At 55.2% G+C, this 20,231-nt stretch overlaps 1 pseudogene; it reads left to right on the top strand.

Moving 5' to 3' along the window:
- The first annotated feature begins 4,822 nt into the window (after positions 1-4,822).
- On the top strand, positions 4,823-18,830 carry LOC148596098 (adenylate cyclase type 10-like; annotated as a pseudogene).
- The last annotated feature ends 1,401 nt before the right edge of the window (positions 18,831-20,231 follow it).

Here is a 20,231-nt window from a genome sequence, read left to right as displayed (position 1 = left end):
TGGCGCACACTTACCAGCGACACTGCTGGTTTGGTGGCTCCTGGTGGCGGGCAGCTCACCCACCGCACTGGCAACAGCCCTGGTCACCTGGGCCCCCAGCAGCAGCGGAGAGTCCCGCTCAGCTGCGGCTGCCCGTGACTTGGAACGGCATGCTCGCCGCGGGGCAGCCCTTCTTGGGCCCATTGCTGGGCACAAATCGGTAGCTGCCAATCACTTGCTCCTTGCTAGGCAGGGCCTCTTTGCCAATTGGGCAAAAAGACAGCACCCAGAATGCAGAGGAGCACGTCCGCTAGGGCCAGCGAGCCGTGAGGCCACAGCCAGGTCCCTGCAGCGGACTGAGGGCGGCTGTGGCCGTGTGGGCTGATAAAGGGCATCTGGCTGTGAGCTCACAGAAGCCCATGAGGTGGCATCAGTCCTGGTGAGATGACAAACTGGGACATACTCACCCCACGCTGCTGCCCGCGGCCCCACGTCCACCACCATGCAAGACGGCCCCTGAAAGCGCATCACTCCTCTGTTGCTTGGCAGAGGACTTGTTATTGAAGGCTGGGGAGGCTTCTTCTTGTCTGCATGAGATTGCTGCATGAGATTGATTATCTCCTGGTCGAGCAAGGAAACGCTGTATTTTCTGCTTTCCTGCTTTGCGTGTGCCCCCCCTTTCCAAGCTCATACGGAGAGGCCCCTTCACCACTTCTTCCTTTATGCTTGCCCTGCTCAAGCCGCGCTCCCGTCTGCAGCTCCTCCCACTCTAGCAAAGTTTTTTAAAGCCCTGTGGGCAAGACGAACTTGGATCTACCAAGTGAAAAGAGTCTCGGAGATGTGCTTGCTTTCCCTTTCACTAGGAAAGCTGACTTGTTCCCCCTTGAAATCAAATATTTTGGCTTTTCTGGACAAGAAGGGAGAACAAGTACTCACAGGGCAGAGATGCTGCTTGTGAAAAAGCTCTAGAACAATATAAAAATGTGTAAAGGGAGCCGCCCGCACCCTCCCCCCACGCTCACCCGCTGCTCCTTGCTCTTGGCGCCGGCTCCTCCGTGGCGCCATCCGAGGCGGCGGCAGCGGCGGGCCCGGGTGGGCCCAGGCGTGAGGGCCGCCGTGCGGCGGGGGGAACTCATGGTTGGCCTCCTCGCCGTGGTCGCCGCGTCGCGTCCAGCGCGCGATGGGACCACAGCACCGCCCGGCCCTGAGCCAGAACCGACACCAGCGCGACCCGAAGCGACAGACCAGGCTGCTTACCTCCTATGGGGAAAAAGAAATCAAGCTTCAATATGTTAAGGTTTACGTAGCAAAGAACTTTTAACTCTGGGGGCTCATCAGGAGGCTTCTGCTGGGACTGCAAGAGCACTGCCATGGGCTTGTACCCAGACCAAGCACAATGAGCCCCTGCAGCTTGCTTCTTTGAGGCTTTTAATGTGGCGGACTCTCCTTGAAGGCCAGCACTGTCCCATGCCAGGGGCTGGCACAGCAAATGTTCAACATAGAAGCACACAAAGAGATTGGTCACAAAATGCTCGTCCTGTCAGGCAATACTGAATGACTACAGCATGAACCTGTACGTCCTGAGTGCTCCCCGAGAGTCACTTCTGGATTCATAGGTGAGAGGGACACGAGCATGTCCTGATGTCCCTCCACAAGGAAAACATATCCTTTTTGCCCAAGGCAACATATGGCACCGCACACCTAAAAAGTCACAGAAAGTCCAAAAAAGAGCTGCAGCCCCAACCACTCACAACTCACTCCTTGCCTCCAGAGGCTAAAGCTTTGCAAGTGAGAGCTGGCAACCAGGCACCTATAGAGGAATGGTTAGAGAGTTGGGGCCATGCTCTCCTGGAGGGCCTGCACAACCCAGGCGTTCAGGTGGAGACTTGCCCCTGATCTTTCCTTGAGGCGGTAACAAGAGGGAGCTAGACTGCCTAGAGAAGTAAACTGAATGCCTAGGCAACTGCAAATTGGGAGGAGCCCTGTTGTAATCCAAAGCACGGAAACATAACGCCAGCCAATCATATGTATACACAAACGTGGGCTGTAGCCAATAGGGAGCTGTTTGAGGCGGGTGCACACCACGTGGGCAAGCTTAAACTGTATAAAAGTGCTGTTATTGCATTAAATAAACGAGCAAGATTCTTAACTTCCATTGAGTGTACATCTTGACTCCGGCTGACTTCCAACATCTGGCGCCCGAGCAGGGACACTGGAACTACGCTTTAATGCAGCTTGCCTAAGCACTGAGAACCCTTGAATCTGCATCCCGAGGACACCGGTCAAGGAGACAGACGAAGGGTCGGAAGTCAGAGGCAGAAGGTCGGCCCAGATAGAGCACGCAAGAGGCAGAGACCTACTGCGGTAAGACTGCTGAGAAAGGAAAAGAGAAGGGCGAGACAATGGACTGAGAGGTGGCACTCACTTTGCTGGGGCAAATTCTTGCTAAGCGAGAGGCCAGCATGAGTATGAAGAAGCTTTATGAGCTGTGCAAATGGGCACAAGACAAGGGACACTTGCAAAGCCCCAAGCTCCTCCAACATATTCTCTCTAAGAGATGAATTAAGCATGATGAACAGATCCTCTGCAAGCTTTCAATCTGGTGCAGAGAGAATGGGTTCAAAGCCAAGCCCCACCTAGTATTCGATGTGGAAACATGGGAAGACGTGGGGCGGCAGCTTTGGGATCGCATCACCAGCGAGGATAAAAATGTGAGAGACCTGACGACTACATGGAAGTTGGTCTTGTCTATCCTATCGAGCACTTCAGGCACAGGGCCACCGTGGCATTGGAAGATGCTGGTGTTTTGAGGAGCAACTTGCGCCTGCTCCATCCGCGCCTCCATTGCCGGACCCTCCACCCGAGAATGAAGAACGGCCTGGCTGGGCCAAAGGCTTACTGGATCATCTTGAGACGCTTAAAAAGGGGACTGAGAGCGGAGGGGAAGCGGATATGGTAAAAGAAACTTGCTTTGATATGGGAGAAACAAGTGAGTGGGGAGTCATACATGTCATTCCTTGATCGCTTAAAGGAAGCCTTAGTGTGTGTCTCCCTGACACCTCAGGCAAGGGAGGCTATATTGATGTAATGAATATGTCATGCTCTTAAAGCAGATTGTTAGTTATACCCAAGTTAAGAGTTGTTGGCTTTGTGGAACAGGAGACCAATGTGACAACTTGTTAAGTGGATGGGGAATTTCAGGATGGTTCCAATTGTTAATCCGAAGTGCAGGGATGGTGGTGTTGATATTGTGTTTTGTTGATGTTGTGTTAATTGTATCTTGCTTGTTGAAATGTATGTCTAATACGATTGAAAAGGCCTTAGGGAAGGGTTGGCTGGCTGAAGAACAAAAAGGGGACAGGGTTACTGTAGGTCATGAGCTGCAGAAAAGAGGAAGCAGCAAGGAACGAAACTGAAAGCAAGTTTGGGGAGGTGTGGCTTATGTACAGGCCAATCAAATAAACGCGTGAGCGGCTAGCAACAACCAATCCCGTGCGTCACATTGCGCAAAGACAGCTGTGTGTAACCAATCACAAGCGGCGGAGCGGCAGGGAGCAGCCTGTGGCCCGTGTCTGCTGGGCCAGGCCAAGGGCTGGGCCTGTGGTCTAGCGGGGATGGCAGAGCAGAGCGGGGGCACTGTGGTGGGGGGAATGGGGCCTTGCTGCCCTTTGGGCTGTGCTCCCAGGGGTCGGGGGCTTGCCTGTGCTGCAGGCCAGGCAGCCGTTGGCCCTGGAGGCTGCAGTGGGTTGGGCTCCTAAGCATGTCGATGTGCGCTCTCTCTCTGTGGCAGTCATCGGCCAGAAGGTGAACTTGGCAGCCCGGCTGATGGAGTGCTATCCTGGGGTAGTGTCGTGCGACACAGCGACCTACGCTGCCTCTCAGCTGCCCCATAGCTGCTTCAAGGAGCTGCCCGAGGTGAAGATGAAGGGCGTTGTTGATCCTGGCCCCATCCATCAATATCTGGGCATCTCGGAGGAGCTGTGAGTGTCCTTGTTGAGCAGGCTGCTTGGGGGCACGTGGAGTCATGGGTCAACTCTTGGTCAGCACAGAGCAGCTGTGCAGAAAGAGAGCAAGCTGGGCCCTGCCTGGGCCTCCGTCCCTGGGGTTGAGAACATGGAAAGCCAGGGCAAGGCTCTGCTTTTGGCCTGCCTACCCATGGGTCTCCTGCTCTTAGGAGACTAGGAGTGATGCCGTAGGGATGGAGAAGGCTGGTGGGTGTCTGTAGGCACACAGGGCCTTGCAGCCCCTCTCCAGGTAGCAGGTGCTTTCCGCCTGTTGTGCTTGCTGCATTTGAATGTTATCCTGGCTTGAACAGATAGTTTTTTTTCTTGTTCGTCTTCACCTTTGCAGCATCTGCTGTAAGGCCCTGCTTCTCCAAGTTGCTCCTTGTGAGCAGAGTCCAGGGAAGCAGTTGGCAGGAACAACTGCAAAGAAGAGTGGGCACCCAAGGGCACACCCACAGCTCCATGCGTGACACTACACCCTCCAGCTTCTGCCTACTGAATTGACTTTATTTTTTCTCTTTCTCCTGCTAGCATGTTTGGCATGGAGCTCAAAAAGGAGAGGCCCAAGAATTCCCCCTTGCTCAGTAGGTAGAGAACACCTTGGTCTCCTGAACGCCCATCTCCTGTCCTTGAGACCAGCTAGTCCCACAGAGGAAATGGGGAGGCAGGGAGGGAGGGCATGTGCCATGGTGGCAAGAGGGAAGGGTGCCAACAGTTCTTTGCTTTTGAGCTTGCTGCAACTGCCTGCTCTCTTGCTTGCCTTTGCAGGCCGGGAGGAGATTGCCCTCTTTCGAAGCTATGTGCAAGGCTACGTGGCTAGGAAGGAAAGCTGAATCCTGGCACTTGAGGGCATGAAAGGCTCTGGAAAGAGCCATTTACTCGCTGACCTTGCCAATTTAAGTCGGGCTGCTGGGCACAGGTGAGTGCTGTTGAGCAGTGTGGGTGCATTGCCTCCCCTGCCTTCCTACTGATACTCACAGGATCCTCAAGGTCCCCTGCCAGTGTGCCTGGCCCTTGGGCTCTAGCAGCCCTCATAAGGCAACGTCTCCATGCGCCTGGGAGCAGAGCAGCCGCGTGCTCCCCTCCTAGGTCTTGAGGCCTTCTGCAGCCCCTGCTGTTGAGCTTTGGGCCAGGCACAAAGCGAAGTAGAGCCTGAGCCCATGGCATTTCCTGCAGCTGCAGATTGAAGGGAAGAAGCCCAAGTGGCCTGCCTGACAAATGCTGCAAGCACTGAGGGGCTGGCCTGGGGCTGTATGTCCAGAGTGCCCTTGTTCTCAGCCCCACATTGTGCCTCTCCCTAAGAGTGTTGCTTTAGAGGTCTGGGACTCTTGGGGGCCTGTCTGAATCTCGGTGCCTTTTGCTTTTGCACGGCAGGGTAGTGGCTGTGGAGCTGACGGAGCTCAGCCTGAAGCAGGACTACTCCGTCGTACGAGTGATGCTGGCCATGGCAATGGGTCTGCAGGCCTGCAAATCCTGCAGCGCCAGGCAACTCGTACTGCAGGAGAACGTGGAAGAGTGGCTGGCTGATCAGGGACATCTTGGGATACACAACCCGTGCCTTGTCAAGTAATGTACAGGGGGGTGGCAATGACCTGTGCTTGACCAAGGTGAAATAAGGAAGCTGCTGTTTCTAAGCAAGCAACTTGCTGAAACTTGCCCGTACCGGTTAAGGAAGGAGGCTTGTGATTGCGCCATGCAAATGCAGCCTAGCAATCTGCTAAGCAACAGCCAACAGCCAATCCTGTGAGCTTGGGAAAGCCCCTGGATACCTGTAGGGTATAAATGTTCACATACCTGGGTTAATAAACGGAGCAAGATGGAAAACTCACACTGAGTCTGTATCTTGTAATCCGGGTCGATCTCCTTCAGGAGAAGCTCAAAGGAGTCCTGGAAGAGAGCAGCTACTGCCTCCTCAATGCCCCTTTCCTGGTGAAGGTGAGAGCGAGAGCCCTCTCTGGCCAGGGCCAAGGTCTGCTTGTGAGACGTCCCACGGCAGTGGTAATTTGGCTGCTCTCCTAGGCAGTGGCCTTAGCTTCTGGTGGAAGAGCCGGGGGATAGCACACAGCTGGTGTAGTCCCAGCGTGCAGCTCCCTGTTTGGAGTGAGTTCAAGTGCCAGGCTGCTGCTGGCAGTTCAGCGGCCTGGAAAGGCCATTGCAGAGAGGTTCTGAGATGGGGCTTATGAGCTACTGCTGAGCTCGCCACTGCCTGAGCGCTCTACCCCATCCCAGAATACCCACTGTGAGGAAACAAGCTCTTCTCCTCTTGCCACCCTCTGCCTTCCTCCCTCACCTCCAACACACTGGCTAGAAGCCCTCTGCCAGAGAGCCTCAGCAGGAGCTCTTCTCTAGGCTCAAGCTGGCGTCCACACTGTCTCCTCCCTATTGTGTGGAGGAGAGCTAAGAGGCTGAGGGCAGCACCGTTTTGTTCGGTTGGGCTTGCGTGCTGGGTTGTCTTGCTGAAATGCCCTGAAAGGCTGTTTCTCTGTGCCTGTGCTTTTTGGCCAGTTCCCCGTCTCAGAGAAGGTTTCACAGATGAGCGGCGCTCAAAGGGCAGTAGAAGAGGAGCTGGCTTTTAAGAAAGTACTGCAGAAGGTGAGCAATTCTCTCCCTCATGGACCAGAGAAGGAAAGCAAGCCAACAGGTTGAGGGTTCTGCAGCAGAGTGCTGGGAGGTGGCAGGAGGATGATGTACTGGAGTCATTGCCCATCAGAGGCTAAACGTCCCGTGCCAACCCCCGGGTAACTTTCCTCCTGTCAAGACAGAGGACTCGTAGTCAGGAGGAGGAATGGAGTCTTTCTGCATCCCCTTGTCCGAGAGACCTTCAAATCCCAGAGAAAGAAAGAGTTGGGGAGATACTGAACTGCTAAGTAGCTAGGGAGAGGAAAGAGGCTGCAGAGCGTTCTCTGTCTGGAGAGGGGCTGGCCAAAGTCCCTCACAGTGAAGATGCATGAGAATTGCTCAGAATCCAGCTCAAATAACCTGTTTGTTTCAGACTTTTGAAGACAACATCCTCTTTCTTGTTGACAACGCACACCACATCGACTCTTCCTCCTGGGCTGTTACGTCACAAGTGCTCAGAGACGTCCCAAGCTTTATGGTCATGGGCTTTGCTCCTGGTCCCTGCAGAGGACAGAGGCTCTGCAAAGCTGCAGCAGACGTCATGAAGTTGCAGCAAACAACCTATATTCATCTGGAGGAGCTGAACCCTGCAGCAGTCGTGCAGAAAGCCTGCCAGTACCTCGGAGTGGTCAGTGTGCCCCATGACCTAGAGATGTAAGTGGCAGGCAGGGCTGCTGAGCTCTGTTTTTCTGTGGCTTTCAGCAAGCGCTGTGTCTTCAGGACAGCTCACGTGCCAAAGGCAGGGGGAGTCGCGGCTGGTGAAGAGGCTGCTCTGAGGAGGGTCCTGCCTTCCTTTGCCTGTGTCACTCCCGGCTGCATCTGCTCCTTTCCAGGTTCCTGATGCAGAGAAGCAGTGGGATGCCCTACTACGGTGAGGAACTGCTGCGCTACCTCCACGAGCACAACATGCTCTTGCTCCATCCACTACGGAAGGATGATGGAACAGAGGCCAAGTGGGAGACCCTCTTCAATAAGCACCTTTGTGGCTGACTGCCTAGTTGGTGTGGTCCATCTTCCACCACCCCTTCTTGTCATTGTGTTCCCCTGTGAGTTTGGCGTGGCCAGATGGAGCAGCAGTCCAGAGCCTGATCTCCATCAGGTGTGGATTCCTGTGTGCCTTGCTGCTGCAATAGGCCAAGCACATGCTGGGGACTGGGGTGGCTTTGTGAGGGCCAGCAGCAATGCAGATTTGGAAGAAAATGACAAACAGGGAGAAGAGGTGCTCCCTGGCACTAAGCTAAGCCCTGCTGTGGTCAGGAATGAGTATGAGCTGAGGTGGTTCATACCTGGAGCAGTGCTGCGAGTCCCGTGGCTGCAGTTTCCCTTGTCTGCAGCCCTGCAGCCAAACATGGCAGGATTCATCCTGCTGCCGTGAGGCCCCAGCTGCTCTAAGCCCTGCTGGGGGTGAATGCGAAAGAGAGGAGGATGGAGGGAGGGAAGATCAGTAATGCTCTCAAGCTCAGGCTGTGGGACGAAGGATCTCCCTAGTGGTAACCGCGTTATCCTGCTGTTTTGCTCTGCTCAGCTTCTGTGATGGAGCCTCCTTGTGTCGGCCCATCCAGAAGGTCCAGCATGCGCCAGGACTGCAGGGTGTGCACCGTCAAAGCTGATGTGAACCTGCAGCACACCGTGCTTCCGCCCACCCTGAAAGGTGAGGGGCTGAGCCCTGCTGTACCTGCAGCATTCGCTCGGGGGTTTCTGCTTTCCCCAGACCCTGCTCCGTGTGATTGCACGGGAGCTGCGCCATGTTCAAGATGTGTGCCCTGCATTGCCCTTGCCCAATGGGTTCGGTCCCAAGGAAGCAAGGCTAAATGCCAGCGCTTCCTGCGTTAAAGAGAATGAGGCCTCGCTGGCCTCAGCCTGGGGAGAGGGCAAGAGACAGATGTGTGTCCTGTTTTTGTCAGGGATTGCACTGACTGAGCTGGACAGCATGAATTTCTCGGAACGGATGGTTCTGAAGTGTGCAGCCATCATTGGGTCGATGTTCACCACAGAGCTGCTGTTCCACATCCTTCCCAAGTGGACCAGGGCCAACATGAACTAGATACTGACCATCTTGGTGAAAAGCAACATCTTGAGGTGGCAGAATGCCAAAACGGTGGCAGAAGACAGCAGTGTTTCCCTCAAGTGGTCTGCCAGAACTCAGGAGGAAGAGAAAGGCAAGTGGTGTTAAGAGGAGCCCGGGAGCACCATGGGCTTCTGCTGCTCTTGGAACTGCTCCTGCTGGTGCTCCCCAGGGCCCTGTGCACTGCCCCTGTGGCCGTGTGTTATGGCCAGGGCAGCCTCACCGTTGGGGGTGGGCTGGGATGGGGAGTGTAGTAGGTAGGGACTGCCCTTCAGAGACTGCAAAGCAGGAGCTGGCTGTGGCTTCCTTGTGCTGCCGGTTGCAGTGCCTCTGACTGCTCTCTTGTTAGGAGGCAGAGCAGAGCAGTCATGCTAGTCTCAGTGAGCCAAGCGGGCCCTTTTGCTCAAGTGCGATGAGGCTCTGAGTGCAGGAGCGCTGCTTTCCTGCCAAGGATCCCCGCCGAGGGCTCCCCATCCTTCATGCTGTGGGATGGCCCTGAGCTGTGATGGCCCCGGCTGTGATGGCTGTGATGGCCCTGAGCTGTGGCCCCAGCTCTGGCTGTTGAAGCGCCCCGTTGCCTTTCAGAGGAGCAGCAGAGCGAGGAGCTGCAGGCCGATGTCCTGGCCTTCCGCGCGCCGCTGCTGCGGGAGGCCGCCTACGAGCTGTGGCCCAAGGCGCAGAGGGCGGCCATGCACCGCAAGTGCGCAGCCTTCCTGGAGGAGCAGGCGCACAAGTGCCAGTGCTGCGGCGGAGGGGACTTTGTGGCCTTCCACCGCTTGGCCGTCAGCAGCACCCAGGAGGGAGAGAGCTGGGACAACGATGCTGGCAAAGGCTGCTCTGCCAGCTGGACAAACACGGAGACCGTGGGGGATGAGCTCCCTGCCACTACGGGTATGCTGCCTGCGTGCTCTGCAGCCTGGGCCTTCCCACGGTGCTTGCACTATTCCTGGGGGTGCTCCTCTGTCTCCAGGCCTGTCTTCAGAAGCAATTCTCTGAAACCCAGGAGCGCTTTCAGTGCAGTGCAGATGCTTTCCCAAGAGAAGCTGAGTCCTCCCCCGAGCACAGCTGCACAGCTTGAGGCATGCTGTGCACAGAGCAGAGAGCATCTGTCCCCTTGAGCACCTTCCTGCCTTTCCCTGGAATCACCAGAGAGAAGCCCCTCTCCCGGCAGTGATGAGAGCCATGGAGTGCACCCTGCAGCCCAGCAGGTCAAGGTGCATTTCCTGGTGGGTGCGCTACCCTTGCCCAAAACATAACACACATGCAGAGAAGGGAGATCTTGGGGAAAAACGGCCAGGAAAAGAGGTGCCGTCCATGCCGTGGCTCTCCTTTCTTGCTGACAGAATATGCAAGATGCAACTTGTGCCCCTTGAGAACTGAGGGGATATTTAACTCATGTGTGGTCGGTTCTATAGATATAGCAATATGGCTTCGTGCTTGACACAAGCTGACTTGGCCTGACTTAGGCTTAGGGCCTGGCGCTCGGAAGATCTCGTGATGTTACGGAAAGCAAAGGGTTAACAGAAATTAAGGCGAGTCAGCTGTCTTACTTTGAAGAATCAGTACCTAGCCATGTGGGGTGGCATTGTTGCTGATTGGTGGCAGAGCAAGCTTCCGCATTCGAAAGGAGTATAAATGTAGCGAGCAGTAAACAATAAATGGCACTCCACTTTAACCATATTGGTGTTACGGGGTTTGTCCCCTAGCGAGGTAGGATGGCCCTGGAGAGCCCGACCTCTGGGTGAACACATTTTGTTGCTGGAGCCCGGAGACAGCGGCCGGCAACACTCATGCTTTGTTTGCAGATCCTGCAGGAGCCCAGCAGAATAAAATGAGCTTCTGGGATGAGACCTCACGGTGAGGAGAGCAGCATTTGATTATTAGTGGAAGTCAGCGGGCTCAGAGTCTCTGGGGGGGCAAGTGGAGTTCCCAGGTTTGCCTACTGGCTGTGACCCCAGCCGAGGAAAGGGCCAGCCTGCTGGGTGGGAGCTGGGATGCGATGGCTTGAGGAAGCCAGGGGGATCACAGTGAGGACTGTCCCGTTGTGGTGCAGCAGCCCTGGCATGCTAGGGCTTTCTGGCTGTAAGAGAGCCCTGCTGCAAACTGGGCATTGCAGTGCTAGAATGCGAGTGCCAGGTGCGCTAGGACGTGCTCTTCCTCAAGGCAGGCAGAGCAGGGCAGGTGATGTTAGCGTGTCTCCTCTTTCTCTGTGATCTTGTCTCCAAACAGAGCCATGGAACAGTTCATGGCCAAGACAGAGAAGACGGTGCCCAACAAGACCAAAGGGATGCCCGGTCCCGCCTGCTCCTGTGAATGCAAGGCCACTGTGGAGTTGGTGCTCGTGCCCTTGGCTCACCACCATCTGGAAATGGGCAATGATGCCAGGGCAATATATTATCTGCTGGAAAGTGCAGCTGGCTACTTGCACGTCTCCAACAACTACCTGGTGAGCCGGCCTGCTTGCCAGAGCCCCCTGCACATGGAGTCCTCCCAGTTGCCTTGCCCTGGGCAAGCCCATTTCCCCCTTGAGAAAGGATAGGCCTCTGTGGCACCTGGGCATGAACAACTGTGCTCAGACCCAGGCTCTTCCTCCTGCTTGCCTCTCCTGTGGCAAGAGAAGCAGAACATTGGCACGAGGTGCACCTGCAAGGAGTGCTGTGCTGTGTGTGAGGGTGGGCGTTGCCGTGGTAGAGGTGACCCATCCTCAGAGAGATGTGGGAGGCAAGCGGGTGGCAGTGGTGGGGCTTCGTGCAGGATCCGCACCGACGCTCACCTGCTCTCCGTGTGCTTGTCCAAAGGCCTTCACCAGCCTGAAGAAAGCCGAGGCCCTGAGGAGCTCCTTGAGTAAGGAAGGCAAGGGGCTGGCCAGCGTTGAAGAAGCCGCCTTCCTCAGCCTGAAAGGGGAGGTAAAGTGACAGGGAGGACCTGAGGGCTCTGCTGGCGGGAGAACTTGCACAGCCTCCTGGGGGCCCTGGGGCGGCTGTGGGGACATTCCTGGCATTTGGAGACACAGGCGGCTGCTCTGCACAGTGTCTTCTGTGAGCCCTTCGCCCTCCAGCCAAAGGCAGTCAAGGCCGTTGGCCCTGAATCAGCCACAGCCTTGAAAGTTGGTGTGTCCTCAGTGGGAGCCCCTTGGGACTGTCCTTACAGCCCTTCTCCCATGCAGGTCTGCTACAATATGGGGTGCATGGACTTGGCAGAGAAGACCATCAGAAAGGCACTGAGCCTGCTGAAGAGGAAATTCCCAGTCACCTCGGCGGGTGTCTTCTTCAAGTCTCTGCTGGAGAAGTCGCCCCATGGCTCTTATAGGAAGAGCAGAGACTCCTCCACCCCTCAAGAAGCAGGGTAAGACCCTGACGGGAAAGGGAAGGCAAGAACAAGCCATTTCCGTGCTGGCCTGAGGCCCTTGACCCACAACTGCCTCAGCTTCACTGCAGAGCGTAGCTCTTAGCATGGGGAAAGGTGCAGAAGGCCCTGGAGGCTGATGGATGGTGGGGTGGCCTGTGCTGGGTGTTCGGGATGGTGTGGGTGAGAGCAGGGAGCTGTTAGCCGGGGTAGAGGCTGCAAAGGCAGCAGCCAGTGACCAGGCTGCCATGCAGCAGCCCTTTTGCTCCCTGCACCGTGGTGCCAGCACGTCCTTGTGAGCAGTCATCTTTCCCCGGTGCTGCTTCTTGCCCCGTCCCACAAGCCCTGCCTGCCTGAGCAGCCTCCTGCGCTCCCCGGCTGTCTCCGGCCCCCTCACTCAGCCCTGTGTGGCTCGTGGCTGGGCCCAGCAGCTTCTCTTGTGCGGCAGGAGGGAGAGGCTCCCCTGGCTGTTCCGGCAGAGCCGCTGCCTTGCCCTCCTGCGGCAGCTCTTCAGCCAGCGGAACACGTCCAGCGGGCAGAGGCTCTCGCGCCTGGCAGCGCGCATGAAGCTCCGCACGGACGTGGAGTCGGAGCACACGAGTCACGTAAGTGCCTGCTCTCTGCAGCAGCAGCAGATGTGTTTCTGACAGAGCTCCTTTGCCCTGCTGGCAAGAAGAGGCCAAATGCCATGGGGATGGCTACATGGTTGAGCTTTTTTTTTGCAAGCCTCTAGGAGGCATGGGTGTTGTTGGTTTGGGTTGCTCCTCCCATGGGACTGGTTTCCTAATTGTAACCAGTTTCTGTACTGTGGGATTTCCTTGTGACCATTTATATAAACCTCTTCTGTTGCAGTTCAAATGGCTGCAGCGACCTGGTTCAGGGACGGCACGGCGACCACCCCCAAACCACTCGGGCTATCAGCTAGTTGACACAAATGTGGTGGACGGCAAATGGCCCCTAATGATGGGAAACAAGGTGTTATATATCTAGGTTTACAACGTCACATCCGTCTGCTTACACCATAGACTAAACACTATTGGCTACTAGGGGCCCTATCTTTCCGTACAGCACGATATCTTCCGGCCGCCGTTCCCTAACTATCTGCAACAACTTCCCCCCTCCCTATGCATAACAAAACTAGCTAAAATACAACTATCTTATTCTTATTACTATCTTATTCTATTCTTATAGTTATACCAATCTTAAAATTACATATCATAAACTTGACATAAAACATAAGGCACAAAGAAGAAGGCGCGTAGAAGGTAGGGGATGACAGGTAATACCAGGGTGTAGGAATAGGGTGTACCTTGGGATAACTTGGGGGTAATACTGAGTGGATATATTCTTAAAGCAGTTGTTGGTGTTCTACTAACATGATGTTAACCTTCTCTAGCTGATTCTTGACAAACGGCATGAGCTTATTCAATATACAGGGTCCAAAGATTAGCGTCATCATGATCATTGTGATCAGCCCTATCAGGGTGGATATCAGGGTGGTTAACCACGGCGAACCGGTGAACAAATTTTTGTACCGGCTGCGTTTGGAACAGGGTTCAATGGGTGCTAGTTGGCAAGGCATGGCACTGAAAACTGGTGGCCCTGTAGTTATTTTTGTACTAATTGCTTGAGATTGTTCGATCTGTTCAAGTACCCCATTTAAAGGGCTGGTGTGACTCTACCTGTCCTATAGTGACAAGCTGCAAAATTAAGATAACGCAAAGGCATCGCGGCGCCCTCTTGCGGAGGCTGTTTTGTTGTTTTCTGGATTCAGTCAGCGTGGAACTCGCAGGCTCGGGCGGGACGCTTGTCACCGGGGTGTACGGGTTACGGGGGTGTCCGATGATCCAGTCCTGTGAACAGAAACTCACAATTTTCATTAGTTTTATTTTGAAGGTAACAGCCACCTGAATTGGGGTCAGATGCTCTTCCTTTGCAACATGCTTAATCATGAATGCTCCCGCCGGTTTTTCTTTAATTCGGATGTTTACCTTCTTTTTCTCCTTCCTTAAGTTTGAATCGGTTGTGAGCTACTCGTCCTGACTAGTGTCTGATCCGTAGTCGGAACTCGACTGACTGGTCACTTCCGGGCTCCGGTCACTCCCATTGGTTTCCGGCGCCTCACTCGCACCGGGGGCACCCTCGCCCCGCCGTTCCCCTTGTGGCTCGGCGCCATTTTTAGGGGCATAGGGTGGTGGCCTGGCCCAGACGTCATTATGCTCTGACCCCTCCCTCGGGTCTTCTCTCCATCCCTCACTCGGACTTGCTCTCGACCCCTCCCTCGGGTCTTCTCTTCGTCCCTCACTCGGACTTGCTCTTTCCAGCGCCTCACTCGCACCGGGGGCACCCTCGCCCCGCCCTTCCGCTTGTGGCTCGGCGCCATTTTGAGGGGCATAGGGTGGTGGCCTGGCCCAGACGTCATTATGCTCTGACCCCTCCCTCGGGTCTTCTCTCCGTCCCTCACTCGGACTTGCTCTCGACCCCTCCCTCGGGTCTTCTCTCCGTCCCTCACTCGGACTTGCTCTCGACCCCTCCCTCGGGTCTTCTCTTCGTCCCTCACTCGGACTTGCTCTTTCCGGCGCCTCACTCGCACCGGGGGCACCCTCGCCCCGCCCTTCCCCTTGTGGCTCGGCGCCATTTTGAGGGGCAGAGGGTGGTGGCCTGGCCCAGACGTCATTATGCTCTGACTTCTTTTCAATGTTCCTAGCTTCCTCGGCTACCTCGCTCCAAACAGATTTCGGCTGTTTCTGCTCCTCTGTAAGCGGGGCGGGGCTCGGGGATGGAGGGGATGTTTCATCCTCTTGCTGACCTTTAGGCTCAGCAGAATTGCCATCATCTGGGGGGTCCAAAGTCTGCGCAGTTGTCCCGATTCCCACTTTGAACGTGGCCAATAAACAGTCTTTTACTGCTACCCAAGTCTCCTGCTCTTTCATAGCTTTCTGTAAGGCTTGTACAACTTTTCCCCAAGCCTTAAGGTTTTTCCCACAACCTGAGAACATTGTCTCCTCAGCTAATGCCTTAGTACATTTGTCCCACAGTTCAGGGTGGAGAATATTCACCGGCTGGTCTATAGCCTTAATTTTCAAAAGCCTTGTAACTGCAAGAGTAAAATCTTTTGGCTTACAATCAATCCCCCAGTACTTATGTAATTGCGATACGACCTTTATGAGGGCTTCCATCCTCCTTGTTGATTCAGTAGTGTCCCCTTCGCCGGGGTGGTCCACTTGCTCTGGCTGCTGCTCACGCTGCTCGCTCATCCAGGCGATGACGTTCCCGGGTTTCGGCACCACTTGTTGCAGTTCAAATGGCTGCAGCGACCTGGTTCAGGGACGGCACGGCGACCACCCCCAAACCACTCGGGCTATCAGCTAGTTGACACAAATGTGGTGGACGGCAAATGGCCCCTAATGATGGGAAACAAGGTGTTATATATCTAGGTTTACAACGTCACATCCGTCTGCTTACACCATAGACTAAACACTATTGGCTACTAGGGGCCCTATCTTTCCGTACAGCACGATATCTTCCGGCCGCCGTTCCCTAACTATCTGCAACACTCTTCTTTAGAAGCGCCCTGTGGCCCTTGTCGTGACATGGCCACAATCAGAAGAGCATAAGAAGAGTTGGTCATCTGAGACCAACTCTTGGGTGAGAGGCTTGCCAGTAAAAGAGAAGAGGGAAAGTGCCCATTGGGTTCATGGCCTGTGTTCCCTAGGCCAGAGAATCCCCTTGGGGAGATTTAGTGTTTTGCACACTCGCCCCTTTGGACCATTTCAGATCCTGCAGTCCTACATGGAGCATGCGCAGCACTGCCAGGAGCTGGGCAGCCTGGATGAGTGGCTGCAGTTCGGGTGGCGGCCGTGCGGCTCAGCGCTGACGTGGAGCCTTTTGAAGGAGGGGTGCTCAGTGCTGCGGAAAGGGCCCAGGCCCTGTCCCATCTGAACCTCAGCCTGGGAAATCTGCTCCTCTCTGTCACCGTCGGTAGGTAGTGCCCGCACTCCCTGTGAGAAGAGCTCTCTGCAGAGAGAGCCTGTGCGAGTCTGCTTCTGTCTTGCCAGGCTATTGCGCCATGAGCCTGAGCATGGAGCTGGAGAAGCCCGACCTGGACTCCAAGGTCCTCAACCCGCTCTTCACCGCGCTCTTTCTGCAGATGAGGTAATCCTGCTGCTGCACACCCTGCCCTTGCGCGGTGTCAGGGTGTCACTGCAAAGGCCAATGGAGTTCGCAGAAAGAGCAAAGGAGGGAAAGGGCAGGAAGATGGGAAGGGGAGTGGGAAGCATTTGGAGGTGCTGTCTTGGATGCCACACCAAGGAGGTGCTCCATGGAGTCTCGTTGTGTTCCTCCGCAGGTACCCAGAGTGTGCAGAAGTGCTCTCCAGGCTAGAGAAGCAGGTGGCTGGAGAGCACAGGATCGCTGGGCAGGCCTGCTTCTTCTCCTGCTGCCTCGACCTCCTGCTTTATGCTGGTAAGTGCTCAGTGAGGAGGTCTGCAGAGAGGCAGGAGGCTTGCAGAAATGGCTTTTCTCCTGATACAACACTGAGCCCAGAGGCTCCAAGCAATCCTTTGGCTCCTTCAGCAGCGTGCTTGCCCATTTGTCTCTGTGGGTGTCTCTCTCTCCTTCCCTCTCCTGCCTCCTCTCTCTTTTTCTGCATTGTCTACAGGTGATCTCAGAATAAGCTCAAAATGCTTGCAATTCCCATCTTTGCTTGGTGTGTTTCGGGAGGTTCCCCCTTCTGAAAGCTCATCTCAGGCTCCCTCTGCTCTGGCTCCTGGGGAAGCGGGCACAGTTGTGCTGATGTGTGCCTGACCAGGAGGTCCCTTGGAGCCCATGCACTGCAGTCACTCTCGTTTGCTGATCAATGGCAGCAGCTCTTGGTTGGTGCTAGCAAGCTGCTCCTTAAACGGACACTGATGTGAAGATTGAATAGCCCTGAGGAGCTGGGGGAGAGCTCCAGGCCTTGCATCGCTCCTCTTTTAGTTTTTGCTTGCCCTCTGAGTGCTTCCCAGTCCTAAAATGGGCCAGCTGTGCTTGAGCTTTCTCTTGCTGTGAATGCCTGAGGAAAAGCAAGACAGCAGAGGGCAGTGCTGCTTCTCACACAGGCTGGGAGTACAAGTCCTTTGAGGAGTGCTGGAGATTCATAGAGGAGAATGAAGGCAACTGCACCCTCAAGTCTCAGAATAGCATCCTGCTGCGGCTGTACTCGTCCCTGGCTCTTTGGTACATTACACACTTGCTCTGAGTGGAGTGGCAAGAGGCCCCCAGCAGTGAGTGATTCTCGTGGGGGAGGTGGGAGCTGTGGGTTTTTCATGGCCCTTGTCCTGTGTCCAACAAGGCGGCTGTCCCTGGAGATGAAAAGGACTAGTGGGGAGAGGCTGTGCACTGGGAGCAAGATGGCCGGGAGAGAGCCCAGAAGAGAGCCCAATTCCTGCTTGTCTCTACACAATGTGTGCCTGTTTCTCTGTAGGTTTGCGAGGCTTGGGCAGTGGGACAGCTTCCAGCAGCCCTTTGAAAAGGCCAAGCGGCTGCTGAAGAGAGCCGACAGCTCCTTTTTGGCTACCCAAGCCCGCACGCGGATGCTGGAGTGCTACACCCTGGTGCTGAAGAATGACCTGGAGCACAGCTTGTCGAGGGCCCGTGAGAGCAGCCGAGGGGCTCTAAGGGTGAGGGACAAGGAGGAAGGGCATGTGCTGTGAGGGGGTGCAGGGAAAGCTGCCGTGGCCTAACAAGGCCGGGTGGAAGCAGCTGTGATGGGATGGAGCCAGGGCAGAGGCAGAGTGTAGTGGCCTAGAGAAGACCATGGCAAAAGCCTCCTGCTGTCACGCCTGCTCCAAAGAAGGGCTTGTGGCTCCGCAGAGCTTTGTGCACTTTGCCAGCCTTGTCAGCTGTGCACTCCTGGTTGCTTTGTGGCTGCTTTTCTCCTTGGGGAACAGGTGCTGCAGTGGAGCTCGTTGCCTTATCCTGACGTGCTTCTCCCTTGTTCTCTTGGTAGCTTGCAGAAGAGGTTCTCTGTCGCTGCTTTGCATGTCCCATCTTCTACCCCAGAGTCCAACACCTGAGAGCCTACCTTTTCCATGTGCTGGGGAACAAAGCAGAGAGCCTTGCATGCCTCAACCAGGCCCTCCAAGCCTCTAAGGTGCATGGCAACCTTCTGGAGAAGACATGGCTGGAGATGAGCACCGTAAGTTGATGTTCCTTGCCTTTGAGTTGCTTCCTGGGCAGAGGAGCAGCATGCCCTAGGAGAATGTGGCACCAAGAGCACTGCAGCAGGTGGATGTAGGGCCGGCCCCCAGAGAGCCTCAAGAGCAGGCTCTGACAGCCCTTGGGGAGCCCCTCAGCAGGAGGGCAGCGGCAGCTGCGCTGTGTCTCACGCAGGCAGGGCCGGAAGGGCACCTGAGGAAGCAGCAGGCACTGCAGCTGCTCCTCTGCAGCATCTCTGCTGCGCTGAGGAGAGGTGAAGCTGAATCTTTGCCTCTCCCTTAAGGCAGCTGTGGGAGCCCAGCAGTCTTCATTTGCTTTCCCTCTCCTTGTCCTCCCTCTTGGGCTTTTGCAGTATGGCAAGAGGGTTGGGGGATGGAACAAGCTCCCGCGAGAGGCTGTGCTTCCTTTTCCAGACAGCAATTAGAGCTCCGGGGTTCTCCTCGGCTATCACTTTTTTTATTTTTCCTTAGGAGTTGTGGTTCAGTGAACAGGGCCCCGTGGAAGATCTGTGGCTGAAGACAGCACCCCATTTTCCGCATCTACTTGAAGCAGAGCCAGAAGAGTGCAGCTGCAGGTACCTGCTGAAGCTGCCCACACTGCAGCATGAGGATGCGTTCTGAAAAAATAAATAATTAAACCATGCCGTTGTCTCTGTGGTCTGTGGCTCCAGGCAGAACACTGAAAGAGGACACTGAAGGTGTGCAAGGAGCGTCTGGGGCCTGGGTGGTTTATGGAGAAAGCTAGGTGGTGGGGAAGCCATCACTGAAACTTGGAGTCTTTAAGAGAACCAAGAACGGCTGTAAAGCAGTTCAAAGTATTTTCCCCCCCCGTCACTGCCTCTGTCCAAATGAGCATTGGGAAAAAGGCACCACAAAGCGGGTGGGCTCTGAGGGCTGCCTGCCTGTGTGGTGTGGATGCTCACACATCAAAGACATCCATACATCATTGCACGGAAGGCCCCCATGGAAGGCTCCAAATAGCCTGCAGCCGTGGGGTTTTGTACTCTAAGCATGAGGCTACTGCCTGGGATGGTGGACTTCAAGGTGACACCCTGGAGAGCTGGCTTTTTCAGACTTTCTTTTGGGCAAGAAATCTCTAATAAACTGCTCCCAAGTAGAGGAATGCTGCTCCAAGAAGAAACAGGGAAGCCTTCCGAGTGTGGGCACAATCCTATGTGTTGTACTCCACGTAACCTAGCTGTGAAGTGGAGAAGCCGCTGGCTTTCTATGCTAAAGAAGGATGGCCAAGAAGCAGGAAAAAAGGGCACAGTCCTGCAGCAAATGATGTGCATGGTGTTGCAGATAGGGTCCGGCGGCCGGAAGATATCGTGCTGTACAGAAAGATAGGGCCCCTAATAGCCAATAGCATTTAGTTTATGATGTAAGCAGACGGATGTGACGTTGTAAACCTTAGCTACGTAACACCTTGTTACCCATCAATAAACGCCATTTGCCGTCCACCACATTGGTGTTAGTGAGCTGATGGTCAGAGCGGCCTGGGGGTGGTCGCCGTGCTGTTCCTGAACCAGGTCGCCACGCCGTTTGAACGGCAACAAGTGGTGCAAAAACCCCGGAAGTCATCGCCTGGACGGGTGAACGGCGGCCGGAGCGGCTGGACCAGCCCGGTGGAGAGGAGGCTACCAGAGCAACAAGGAGGATGGAGGCCCTCATGAAGGTCGTATCGCAATTACATAAGCATTGGGGTATTGATTGTAAGCCAAAAGATTTTACTCTCGCTGTTGCGAGGCTTTTAAAAATTAAGGTTATAGACCGGCCGGTGGATATTCTGAAGTCCCTGAAGTGTGTCCCTAAAGTGTGGGACAAATGTACTAAGGCGTTAGCAGAGGAGATGATGTCTTTGGGTTGTGGGAAAAACCTTAAGGCTTGGGGAAAAGTTGTACAGGCTTTGCAGAAAGCTATAAAAGAGCAGGAGACCTGGGTGGCAGTGAGGGACTGTTTGTTGGCCACCCCAAAACTGGGAGTCGGGGCAGCCGCACAGACTTTGCACCCCCCAGATGATGG

The sequence above is a fragment of the Tinamus guttatus genome, unplaced genomic scaffold, assembly GCF_059628265.1.
Source record: "Tinamus guttatus ecotype Peru unplaced genomic scaffold, ASM5962826v1 Tinamus_guttatus_pri_ptg000031l, whole genome shotgun sequence".
Lineage (NCBI taxonomy): Eukaryota > Metazoa > Chordata > Aves > Tinamiformes > Tinamidae > Tinamus > Tinamus guttatus.
Note: the sequence above shows the minus strand (reverse complement) of the source record. Positions and strands in the feature narration are given on the sequence as shown.